This window comes from Schistocerca gregaria, unplaced genomic scaffold (genome assembly GCF_023897955.1).
Source record: "Schistocerca gregaria isolate iqSchGreg1 unplaced genomic scaffold, iqSchGreg1.2 ptg000240l, whole genome shotgun sequence".
NCBI classification, from domain to species: Eukaryota; Metazoa; Arthropoda; class Insecta; order Orthoptera; family Acrididae; genus Schistocerca; species Schistocerca gregaria.
Genome location: NW_026061752.1, coordinates 3,682,151 through 3,694,971, shown reverse-complemented (window position 1 = coordinate 3,694,971; position 12,821 = coordinate 3,682,151).

Below are 12,821 nucleotides of genomic sequence, written 5' to 3'. Positions count from 1 at the left end.
TCAGAGCCGAAGTCCGACGCCTTATCCATTAGGCCACACGGTCACTGACGACCAACATTTACATGTATACGACTCATCGCGAAACGCTCACACCCCTGAGGATTTGTGTTTTCGTTCTACACAGCCGCTGCCCCTTGCTCTTTCCCACCCATTCGTTACATTCAACCTCTGACGTGACCGACCAAATATAGACTGAGAAACAAGACCACACACTTTGTGCATTCGGAATCGAAGGCAGGGCGTCCCTCGCCGCATTTGCTACGATGGCCATTTGCTACTTCTGCAGAAGCGGCGGCGGCGGCGACGACGACGACGACGACGACGAAGATCGCGAGAGGCTCTGAGATATGTGAGAAATACATTTATAAAATGTAATTCAGACTGCCTCGTCCCACCTTATGCTGTACCGCTTTGGCAAATGCTTTATCTGCGCCATTCGCCTTAATCACATCTGAGAGTAAATCTTAAAAAAACGCCTGTCGCTAATTGTTCGTCATCACAGGTACTGTTTGCTATACGGCCACGACGCGCAACTGATTTCCAAAATTCATCTTTCTCCTGTGAGGATGGAACTTACAACCCCTGGTTTATTAGACCAGTGCTCTACCACTGAGCTAAAGAGGCGCGGCCTAGCGGTACTCTTGGGTACTTCGTCCTTACGGTCGTCTGCACCATCAGACTCTAGCTGACAACACTTCATATTACCGGCTAATATTTGCAGCTATGGCGACAAATTGCTGCTTGGCTACGCATCTGACACGTAACCGATGTGCTCTCCAAACCACAACACTTGCATTTCAGAACATGTCTTTCACACATGTCTACAAAATCACCTTCACCTTCAAATACAGTTTCCTTGCGACTGACAGAGATGTAGGCAAAGTTTAAAGTTGCTATTTCCATTAAATCTCGTTAATCAGAAAAACGGTAATTTACACCTGCAGCGGAACAAAATTCCGTTCCGCCCAGCGTCTGGCTCGAACCCACGACCCTGGGATTAAGAGTCTGACGCTCTACCGACTGAGATAGCCGGCTACCTCGGTGAATACTTGCCGGGTAGCACGTCACACAGTACTCGTTTGGGTTGGGTGGTCCCATACAGAATCTCTCCATGCTGCCTAATGTTTTCCTAACGTCACACTCGTCACGTACTTCACTTTTATGTCATAATCATTTCTGAGAGGCAAAGAAATTGCATGACAACAAGCAGAGCTAGTGGCGTCAAAATTAACACACATACTTTATGTGACTCAAAAGCCGAACGAGTTACTTTCCGACGTTGTTTTAGATGTGCAAGTGCCAGTCAAAACTCGCGGTGTCGGCACTCTGCCGACCATTTCGTTAGTTAACACCGGTCTTGCTGTGTGTGTTTCAAGCTCAAGAGCATCTCCAAGCAAAAAATGGTCAACAGCAACATTCAGACGGTTTTTGTACTGCTCAATTGCTACATTAAAACGGTATGTTTCTTTTTCAGAACTGGAAAAACACAAGCGTGACAGCATTCGAACCTGTAATCTTCAGAGCCGAAGTCCGACGCCTTATCCATTAGGCCACACGGTCACTGACGAAAAACATTTACATGTATACGACTCATCGCGAAACGCTCACACCCCTGAGGATTTGTGTTTTCGTTCTACACAGCCGCTGCCCCTTGCTCTTTCCCACCCATTCGTTACATTCAACCTCTGACGTGACCGACCAAATATAGACTGAGAAACAAGACCACACACTTTGTGCATTCGGAATCGAAGGCAGGGCGTCCCTCGCCGCATTTGCTACGATGGCCATTTGCTACTTCTGCAGAAGCGGCGACGACGACGACGACGACGACGACGACGACGACGACGAAGATCGCGAGAGGCTCTGAGATATGTGAGAAATACATCTATAAAATGTAATTCAGACTGCCTCGTCCCACCTTATGCTGTACCGCTTTGGCAAATGCTTTATCTGCGCCATTCGCCTTAATCACATCTGAGAGTAAATCTTAAAAAAACGCCTGTCGCTAATTGTTCGTCATCACAGGTACTGTTTGCTATACGGCCACGACGCGCAACTGATTTCCAAAATTCATCTTTCTCCTGTGAGGATGGAACTTACAACCCCTGGTTTATTAGACCAGTGCTCTACCACTGAGCTAAAGAGGCGCGGCCTAGCGGTACTCTTGGGTACTTCGTCCTTACGGTCGTCTGCACCATCAGACTCTAGCTGACAACACTTCATATTACCGGCTAATATTTGCAGCTATGGCGACAAATTGCTGCTTGGCTACACATCTGACACGTAACCGATGTGCTCTCCAAACCACAACACTTGCATTTCAGAACATGTCTTTCACACATGTCTACAAAATCACCTTCACCTTCAAATACAGTTTCCTTGCGACTGACAGAGATGTAGGCAAAGTTTAAAGTTGCTATTTCCATTAAATCTCGTTAATCAGAAAAACGGTAATTTACACCTGCAGCGGAACAAAATTCCGTTCCGCCCAGCGTCTGGCTCGAACCCACGACCCTGGGATTAAGAGTCTGACGCTCTACCGACTGAGATAGCCGGCTACCTCGGTGAATACCGGCCGGGTAGCACGTCACACAGTACTCGTTTGGGTTGGGTGGTCCCATACAGAATCTCTCCATGCTGCCTAATGTTTTCCTAACGTCACACTCGTCAGGTACTTCACTTTTATGTCATAATCATTTCTGAGAGGCAAAGAAATTGCATGACAACAAGCAGAGCTAGTGGCGTCAAAATTAACACACATACTTTATGTGACTCAAAAGCCGAACGAGTTACTTTCCGACGTTGTTTTAGATGTGCAAGTGCCAGTCAAAACTCGCGGTGTCGGCACTCTGCCGACCATTTCGTTAGTTAACACCGGTCTTGCTGTGTGTGTTTCAAGCTCAAGAGCATCTCCAAGCAAAAAATGGTCAACAGCAACATTCAGACGGTTTCGTACTGCTCAATTGCTACATTAAAACGGTATGTTTCTTTTTCAGAACTGGAAAAACACAAGCGTGACAGCATTCGAACCTGTAATCTTCAGATACGAAGTCCGACGCCTTATCCATTAGACCACACGGTCACTGACGATCAACATTTACATTTATACGACTCATCTCGAAACGCTCACACCCCTGAGGATTTGTGTTTTCGTTCTACACAGCCGCTGCCCCTTGCTCTTTCCCAACCATTCGTTACATTCAACCTCTGACGTGACCGACCAAATATAGACTGAGAAACAAGACCACACACTTTGTGCATTCGGAATCGAAGGCAGGGCGTCCCTCGCCGCATTTGCTACGATGGCCATTTGCTACTTCTGCAGAAGCGGCGGCGACGACGACGACTACGACGACGACGACGACGAAGATCGCGAGAGGCTCTGAGATATGTGAGAAATACATCTATAAAATGTAATTCAGACTGCCTCGTCCCACCTTATGCTGTACCGCTTTGGCAAATGCTTTATCTGCGCCATTCGCCTTAATCACATCTGAGAGTAAATCTTAAAAAAACGCCTGTCGCTAATTGTTCGTCATCACAGGTACTGTTTGCTATACGGCCACGACGCGCAACTGATTTCCAAAATTCATCTTTCTCCTGTGAGGATGGAACTTACAACCCCTGGTTTATTAGACCAGTGCTCTACCACTGAGCTAAAGAGGCGCGGCCTAGCGGTACTCTTGGGTACTTCGTCCTTACGGTCGTCTGCACCATCAGACTCTAGCTGACAACACTTCATATTACCGGCTAATATTTGCAGCTATGGCGACAAATTACTGCTTGGCTACACATCTGACACGTAACCGATGTGCTCTCCAAACCACAACACTTGCATTTCAGAACATGTCTTTCACACATGTCTACAAAATCACCTTCACCTTCAAATACAGTTTCCTTGCGACTGACAGAGACGTAGGCAAAGTTTAAAGTTGCTATTTCCATTAAATCTCGTTAATCAGAAAAACGGTAATTTACACCTGCAGCGGAACAAAATTCCGTTCCGCCCAGCGTCTGGCTCGAACCCACGACCCTGGGATTAAGAGTCTGATGCTCTACCGACTTAGATAGCCGGCTACCTCGGTGAATGCTTGCCGGGTAGCACGTCACACAGTACTCGTTTGGGTTGGGTGGTCCCATACAGAATCTCTCCATGCTGCCTAATGTTTTCCTAACGTCACACTCGTCACGTACTTCACTTTTATGTCATAATCATTTCTGAGAGGCAAAGAAATTGCATGACAACAAGCAGAGCTAGTGGCGTCAAAATTAACACACATACTTTATGTGACTCAAAAGCCGAACGAGTTACTTTCCGACGTTGTTTTAGATGTGCAAGTGCCAGTCAAAACTCGCGGTGTCGGCACTCTGCCGACCATTTCGTTAGTTAACACCGGTCTTGCTGTGTGTGTTTCAAGCTCAAGAGCATCTCCAAGCAAAAAATGGTCAACAGCAACATTCAGACGGTTTCGTACTGCTCAATTGCTACATTAAAACGGTATGTTTCTTTTTCAGAACTGGAAAAACACAAGCGTGACAGTATTCGAACCTGTAATCTTCAGAGCCGAAGTCCGACGCCTTATCCATTAGGCCACACGGTCACTGACGACCAACATTTACATGTATACGACTCATCTCGAAACGCTCACACCCCTGAGGATTTGTGTTTTCGTTCTACACAGCCGCTGCCCCTTGCTCTTTCCCACCCATTCGTTACATTCAACCTCTGACGTGACCGACCAAATATAGACTGAGAAACAAGACCACACACTTTGTGCATTCGGAATCGAAGGCAGGGCGTCCCTCGCCGCATTTGCTACGATGGCCATTTGCTACTTCTGCAGAAGCGGCGACGACGACGACGACGACGACGACGACGACGACGACGAAGATCGCGAGAGGCTCTGAGATATGTGAGAAATACATCTATAAAATGTAATTCAGACTGCCTCGTCCCACCTTATGCTGTACCGCTTTGGCAAATGCTTTATCTGCGCCATTCGCCTTAATCACATCTGAGAGTAAATCTTAAAAAAACGCCTGTCGCTAATTGTTCGTCATCACAGGTACTGTTTGCTATACGGCCACGACGCGCAACTGATTTCCAAAATTCATCTTTCTCCTGTGAGGATGGAACTTACAACCCCTGGTTTATTAGACCAGTGCTCTACCACTGAGCTAAAGAGGCGCGGCCTAGCGGTACTCTTGGGTACTTCGTCCTTACGGTCGTCTGCACCATCAGACTCTAGCTGACAACACTTCATATTACCGGCTAATATTTGCAGCTATGGCGACAAATTGCTGCTTGGCTACACATCTGACACGTAACCGATGTGCTCTCCAAACCACAACACTTGCATTTCAGAACATGTCTTTCACACATGTCTACAAAATCACCTTCACCTTCAAATACAGTTTCCTTGCGACTGACAGAGATGTAGGCAAAGTTTAAAGTTGCTATTTCCATTAAATCTCGTTAATCAGAAAAACGGTAATTTACACCTGCAGCGGAACAAAATTCCGTTCCGCCCAGCGTCTGGCTCGAACCCACGACCCTGGGATTAAGAGTCTGACGCTCTACCGACTGAGATAGCCGGCTACCTCGGTGAATACCGGCCGGGTAGCACGTCACACAGTACTCGTTTGGGTTGGGTGGTCCCATACAGAATCTCTCCATGCTGCCTAATGTTTTCCTAACGTCACACTCGTCAGGTACTTCACTTTTATGTCATAATCATTTCTGAGAGGCAAAGAAATTGCATGACAACAAGCAGAGCTAGTGGCGTCAAAATTAACACACATACTTTATGTGACTCAAAAGCCGAACGAGTTACTTTCCGACGTTGTTTTAGATGTGCAAGTGCCAGTCAAAACTCGCGGTGTCGGCACTCTGCCGACCATTTCGTTAGTTAACACCGGTCTTGCTGTGTGTGTTTCAAGCTCAAGAGCATCTCCAAGCAAAAAATGGTCAACAGCAACATTCAGACGGTTTCGTACTGCTCAATTGCTACATTAAAACGGTATGTTTCTTTTTCAGAACTGGAAAAACACAAGCGTGACAGCATTCGAACCTGTAATCTTCAGATACGAAGTCCGACGCCTTATCCATTAGACCACACGGTCACTGACGATCAACATTTACATTTATACGACTCATCTCGAAACGCTCACACCCCTGAGGATTTGTGTTTTCGTTCTACACAGCCGCTGCCCCTTGCTCTTTCCCAACCATTCGTTACATTCAACCTCTGACGTGACCGACCAAATATAGACTGAGAAACAAGACCACACACTTTGTGCATTCGGAATCGAAGGCAGGGCGTCCCTCGCCGCATTTGCTACGATGGCCATTTGCTACTTCTGCAGAAGCGGCGGCGACGACGACGACTACGACGACGACGACGACGAAGATCGCGAGAGGCTCTGAGATATGTGAGAAATACATCTATAAAATGTAATTCAGACTGCCTCGTCCCACCTTATGCTGTACCGCTTTGGCAAATGCTTTATCTGCGCCATTCGCCTTAATCACATCTGAGAGTAAATCTTAAAAAAACGCCTGTCGCTAATTGTTCGTCATCACAGGTACTGTTTGCTATACGGCCACGACGCGCAACTGATTTCCAAAATTCATCTTTCTCCTGTGAGGATGGAACTTACAACCCCTGGTTTATTAGACCAGTGCTCTACCACTGAGCTAAAGAGGCGCGGCCTAGCGGTACTCTTGGGTACTTCGTCCTTACGGTCGTCTGCACCATCAGACTCTAGCTGACAACACTTCATATTACCGGCTAATATTTGCAGCTATGGCGACAAATTACTGCTTGGCTACACATCTGACACGTAACCGATGTGCTCTCCAAACCACAACACTTGCATTTCAGAACATGTCTTTCACACATGTCTACAAAATCACCTTCACCTTCAAATACAGTTTCCTTGCGACTGACAGAGACGTAGGCAAAGTTTAAAGTTGCTATTTCCATTAAATCTCGTTAATCAGAAAAACGGTAATTTACACCTGCAGCGGAACAAAATTCCGTTCCGCCCAGCGTCTGGCTCGAACCCACGACCCTGGGATTAAGAGTCTGATGCTCTACCGACTTAGATAGCCGGCTACCTCGGTGAATGCTTGCCGGGTAGCACGTCACACAGTACTCGTTTGGGTTGGGTGGTCCCATACAGAATCTCTCCATGCTGCCTAATGTTTTCCTAACGTCACACTCGTCACGTACTTCACTTTTATGTCATAATCATTTCTGAGAGGCAAAGAAATTGCATGACAACAAGCAGAGCTAGTGGCGTCAAAATTAACACACATACTTTATGTGACTCAAAAGCCGAACGAGTTACTTTCCGACGTTGTTTTAGATGTGCAAGTGCCAGTCAAAACTCGCGGTGTCGGCACTCTGCCGACCATTTCGTTAGTTAACACCGGTCTTGCTGTGTGTGTTTCAAGCTCAAGAGCATCTCCAAGCAAAAAATGGTCAACAGCAACATTCAGACGGTTTCGTACTGCTCAATTGCTACATTAAAACGGTATGTTTCTTTTTCAGAACTGGAAAAACACAAGCGTGACAGTATTCGAACCTGTAATCTTCAGAGCCGAAGTCCGACGCCTTATCCATTAGGCCACACGGTCACTGACGACCAACATTTACATGTATACGACTCATCTCGAAACGCTCACACCCCTGAGGATTTGTGTTTTCGTTCTACACAGCCGCTGCCCCTTGCTCTTTCCCACCCATTCGTTACATTCAACCTCTGACGTGACCGACCAAATATAGACTGAGAAACAAGACCACACACTTTGTGCATTCGGAATCGAAGGCAGGGCGTCCCTCGCCGCATTTGCTACGATGGCCATTTGCTACTTCTGCAGAAGCGGCGACGACGACGACGACGACGACGACGACGACGACGACGAAGATCGCGAGAGGCTCTGAGATATGTGAGAAATACATCTATAAAATGTAATTCAGACTGCCTCGTCCCACCTTATGCTGTACCGCTTTGGCAAATGCTTTATCTGCGCCATTCGCCTTAATCACATCTGAGAGTAAATCTTAAAAAAACGCCTGTCGCTAATTGTTCGTCATCACAGGTACTGTTTGCTATACGGCCACGACGCGCAACTGATTTCCAAAATTCATCTTTCTCCTGTGAGGATGGAACTTACAACCCCTGGTTTATTAGACCAGTGCTCTACCACTGAGCTAAAGAGGCGCGGCCTAGCGGTACTCTTGGGTACTTCGTCCTTACGGTCGTCTGCACCATCAGACTCTAGCTGACAACACTTCATATTACCGGCTAATATTTGCAGCTATGGCGAAAAATTGCTGCTTGGCTACACATCTGACACGTAACCGATGTGCTCTCCAAACCACAACACTTGCATTTCAGAACATGTCTTTCACACATGTCTACAAAATCACCTTCACCTTCAAATACAGTTTCCTTGCGACTGACAGAGATGTAGGCAAAGTTTAAAGTTGCTATTTCCATTAAATCTCGTTAATCAGAAAAACGGTAATTTACACCTGCAGCGGAACAAAATTCCGTTCCGCCCAGCGTCTGGCTCGAACCCACGACCCTGGGATTAAGAGTCTGACGCTCTACCGACTGAGATAGCCGGCTACCTCGGTGAATACCGGCCGGGTAGCACGTCACACAGTACTCGTTTGGGTTGGGTGGTCCCATACAGAATCTCTCCATGCTGCCTAATGTTTTCCTAACGTCACACTCGTCAGGTACTTCACTTTTATGTCATAATCATTTCTGAGAGGCAAAGAAATTGCATGACAACAAGCAGAGCTAGTGGCGTCAAAATTAACACACATACTTTATGTGACTCAAAAGCCGAACGAGTTACTTTCCGACGTTGTTTTAGATGTGCAAGTGCCAGTCAAAACTCGCGGTGTCGGCACTCTGCCGACCATTTCGTTAGTTAACACCGGTCTTGCTGTGTGTGTTTCAAGCTCAAGAGCATCTCCAAGCAAAAAATGGTCAACAGCAACATTCAGACGGTTTCGTACTGCTCAATTGCTACATTAAAACGGTATGTTTCTTTTTCAGAACTGGAAAAACACAAGCGTGACAGCATTCGAACCTGTAATCTTCAGATACGAAGTCCGACGCCTTATCCATTAGACCACACGGTCACTGACGATCAACATTTACATTTATACGACTCATCTCGAAACGCTCACACCCCTGAGGATTTGTGTTTTCGTTCTACACAGCCGCTGCCCCTTGCTCTTTCCCAACCATTCGTTACATTCAACCTCTGACGTGACCGACCAAATATAGACTGAGAAACAAGACCACACACTTTGTGCATTCGGAATCGAAGGCAGGGCGTCCCTCGCCGCATTTGCTACGATGGCCATTTGCTACTTCTGCAGAAGCGGCGGCGACGACGACGACTACGACGACGACGACGACGAAGATCGCGAGAGGCTCTGAGATATGTGAGAAATACATCTATAAAATGTAATTCAGACTGCCTCGTCCCACCTTATGCTGTACCGCTTTGGCAAATGCTTTATCTGCGCCATTCGCCTTAATCACATCTGAGAGTAAATCTTAAAAAAACGCCTGTCGCTAATTGTTCGTCATCACAGGTACTGTTTGCTATACGGCCACGACGCGCAACTGATTTCCAAAATTCATCTTTCTCCTGTGAGGATGGAACTTACAACCCCTGGTTTATTAGACCAGTGCTCTACCACTGAGCTAAAGAGGCGCGGCCTAGCGGTACTCTTGGGTACTTCGTCCTTACGGTCGTCTGCACCATCAGACTCTAGCTGACAACACTTCATATTACCGGCTAATATTTGCAGCTATGGCGACAAATTACTGCTTGGCTACACATCTGACACGTAACCGATGTGCTCTCCAAACCACAACACTTGCATTTCAGAACATGTCTTTCACACATGTCTACAAAATCACCTTCACCTTCAAATACAGTTTCCTTGCGACTGACAGAGACGTAGGCAAAGTTTAAAGTTGCTATTTCCATTAAATCTCGTTAATCAGAAAAACGGTAATTTACACCTGCAGCGGAACAAAATTCCGTTCCGCCCAGCGTCTGGCTCGAACCCACGACCCTGGGATTAAGAGTCTGATGCTCTACCGACTTAGATAGCCGGCTACCTCGGTGAATGCTTGCCGGGTAGCACGTCACACAGTACTCGTTTGGGTTGGGTGGTCCCATACAGAATCTCTCCATGCTGCCTAATGTTTTCCTAACGTCACACTCGTCACGTACTTCACTTTTATGTCATAATCATTTCTGAGAGGCAAAGAAATTGCATGACAACAAGCAGAGCTAGTGGCGTCAAAATTAACACACATACTTTATGTGACTCAAAAGCCGAACGAGTTACTTTCCGACGTTGTTTTAGATGTGCAAGTGCCAGTCAAAACTCGCGGTGTCGGCACTCTGCCGACCATTTCGTTAGTTAACACCGGTCTTGCTGTGTGTGTTTCAAGCTCAAGAGCATCTCCAAGCAAAAAATGGTCAACAGCAACATTCAGACGGTTTCGTACTGCTCAATTGCTACATTAAAACGGTATGTTTCTTTTTCAGAACTGGAAAAACACAAGCGTGACAGTATTCGAACCTGTAATCTTCAGAGCCGAAGTCCGACGCCTTATCCATTAGGCCACACGGTCACTGACGACCAACATTTACATGTATACGACTCATCTCGAAACGCTCACACCCCTGAGGATTTGTGTTTTCGTTCTACACAGCCGCTGCCCCTTGCTCTTTCCCACCCATTCGTTACATTCAACCTCTGACGTGACCGACCAAATATAGACTGAGAAACAAGACCACACACTTTGTGCATTCGGAATCGAAGGCAGGGCGTCCCTCGCCGCATTTGCTACGATGGCCATTTGCTACTTCTGCAGAAGCGGCGGCGGCGGCGACGACGACGACGACGACGACGACGACGACGACGACGACGACGAAGATCGCGAGAGACTCTGAGATATGTGAGAAATACATCTATAAAATGTAATTCAGACTGCCTCGTCCCACCTTATGCTGTACCGCTTTGGCAAATGCTTTATCTGCGCCATTCGCCTTAATCACGTCTGAGAGTAAATCTTAAAAAAACGCCTGTCGCTAATTGTTCGTCATCACAGGTACTGTTTGCTATACGGCCACGACGCGCAACTGATTTCCAAAATTCATCTTTCTCCTGTGAGGATGGAACTTACGACCCCTGGTTTATTAGACCAGTGCTCAACCACTGAGCTAAAGAGGCGCGGCCTAGCGGTACTCTTGGGTACTTCGTCCTTACGGTCGTCTGCATCATCAGACTCTAGCTGACAACAATTCATATTATCGGCTAATATTTGCAGCTATGGCGACAAATTACTGCTTGGCTACACATCTGACACGTAACCGATGTGCTCTCCAAACCACAACACTTGCATTTCAGAACATGTCTTTTACACATGTCTACAAAATCACCTTCACCTTCAAATACAGTTTCCTTGCGACTGACAGAGACGTAGGCAAAGTTTAAAGTTGCTATTTCCATTAAATCTCGTTAATCAGAAAAACGGTAATTTACACCTGCAGCGGAACAAAATTCCGTTTTGCCCAACGTCTGGCTCGAACCCACGACCCTGGGATTAAGTGTCTGACGCTCTACCGACTGAGATAGCCGGCTACCTCGGTGAATATTTGCCGGGTAGCACGTCACACAGTACTCGTTTGGGTTGGGTGGTCCCATACAGCATCTCTCCATGCTGCCTAATGTTTTCCTAACGTCACACTCGTCACGCACTTCACTTTTATGTCATAATCATTTCTGAGAGGCAAAGAAATTGCATGACAACAAGCAGAGCTAGTGGCGTCAAAATTAACACACATACTTTATGTGACTCAAAAGCCGAACGAGTTACTTTCCGACGTTGTTTTAGATGTGCAAGTGCCAGTCAAAACTCGCGGTGTCGGCACTCTGCCGACCATTTCGTTAGTTAACACCGGTCTTGCTGTGTGTGTTTCAAGCTCAAGAGCATCTCCAAGCAAAAAATGGTCAACAGCAACATTCAGACGGTTTCGTACTGCTCAATTGCTACATTAAAACGGTATGTTTCTTTTTCAGAACTGGAAAAACACAAGCGTGACAGCATTCGAACCTGTAATCTTCAGAGCCGAAGTCCGACGCCTTATCCATTTTTTTTTTTTTTTTTTTTCATCCCTTTCATTCAGTGTACTGCCATGTGATAGATATTGCTCGAGGTAGCTCCGCACGTTGCAGGAAAGTTAAAAAAAATGGATGACTTCTGTGAGGTTCGAACTCACGACTCCTGGTTTACGAGACCAGTGCTCTACCACTTTTTTTTTTTTTTTTTTTTTTTTTTTTTTTTTTTTTTTTTTTTTTTTTTTTTTTTTTTTTTTTTTTTTTTAGATTGAAGTAGTGGCAGGCAGGCGGCGGCAATGAGGGCAGGGGTCAAGAATCCTGAGGCCTGGCCTCGATGTCGCCCCCATACCAGTCACCCATTTGTATATGTGAAATTTTTTTAATTTTTTTATTTTTTATTTATAATTGTGTTTGAACCACTTTTTTTTTCCTCTTTTTTTTTTTTTTTTTTTTTTTTTTTTTTTTTTTTTTTTTTTTTTTTTTTTTTTTTTTTTTTTTTTTTTATGAGGATCTTCCAGAAGGGATCCATTCTTCCACCAGAACTCAATCCATTTCTTCTAGGTGAGTGAGGCGTTAACGGCAAAAAAAAAATGATGACACTATCAACTATGTTAAGCAGTGTCGAACTAAAGTACCTTTTCTGGTTAG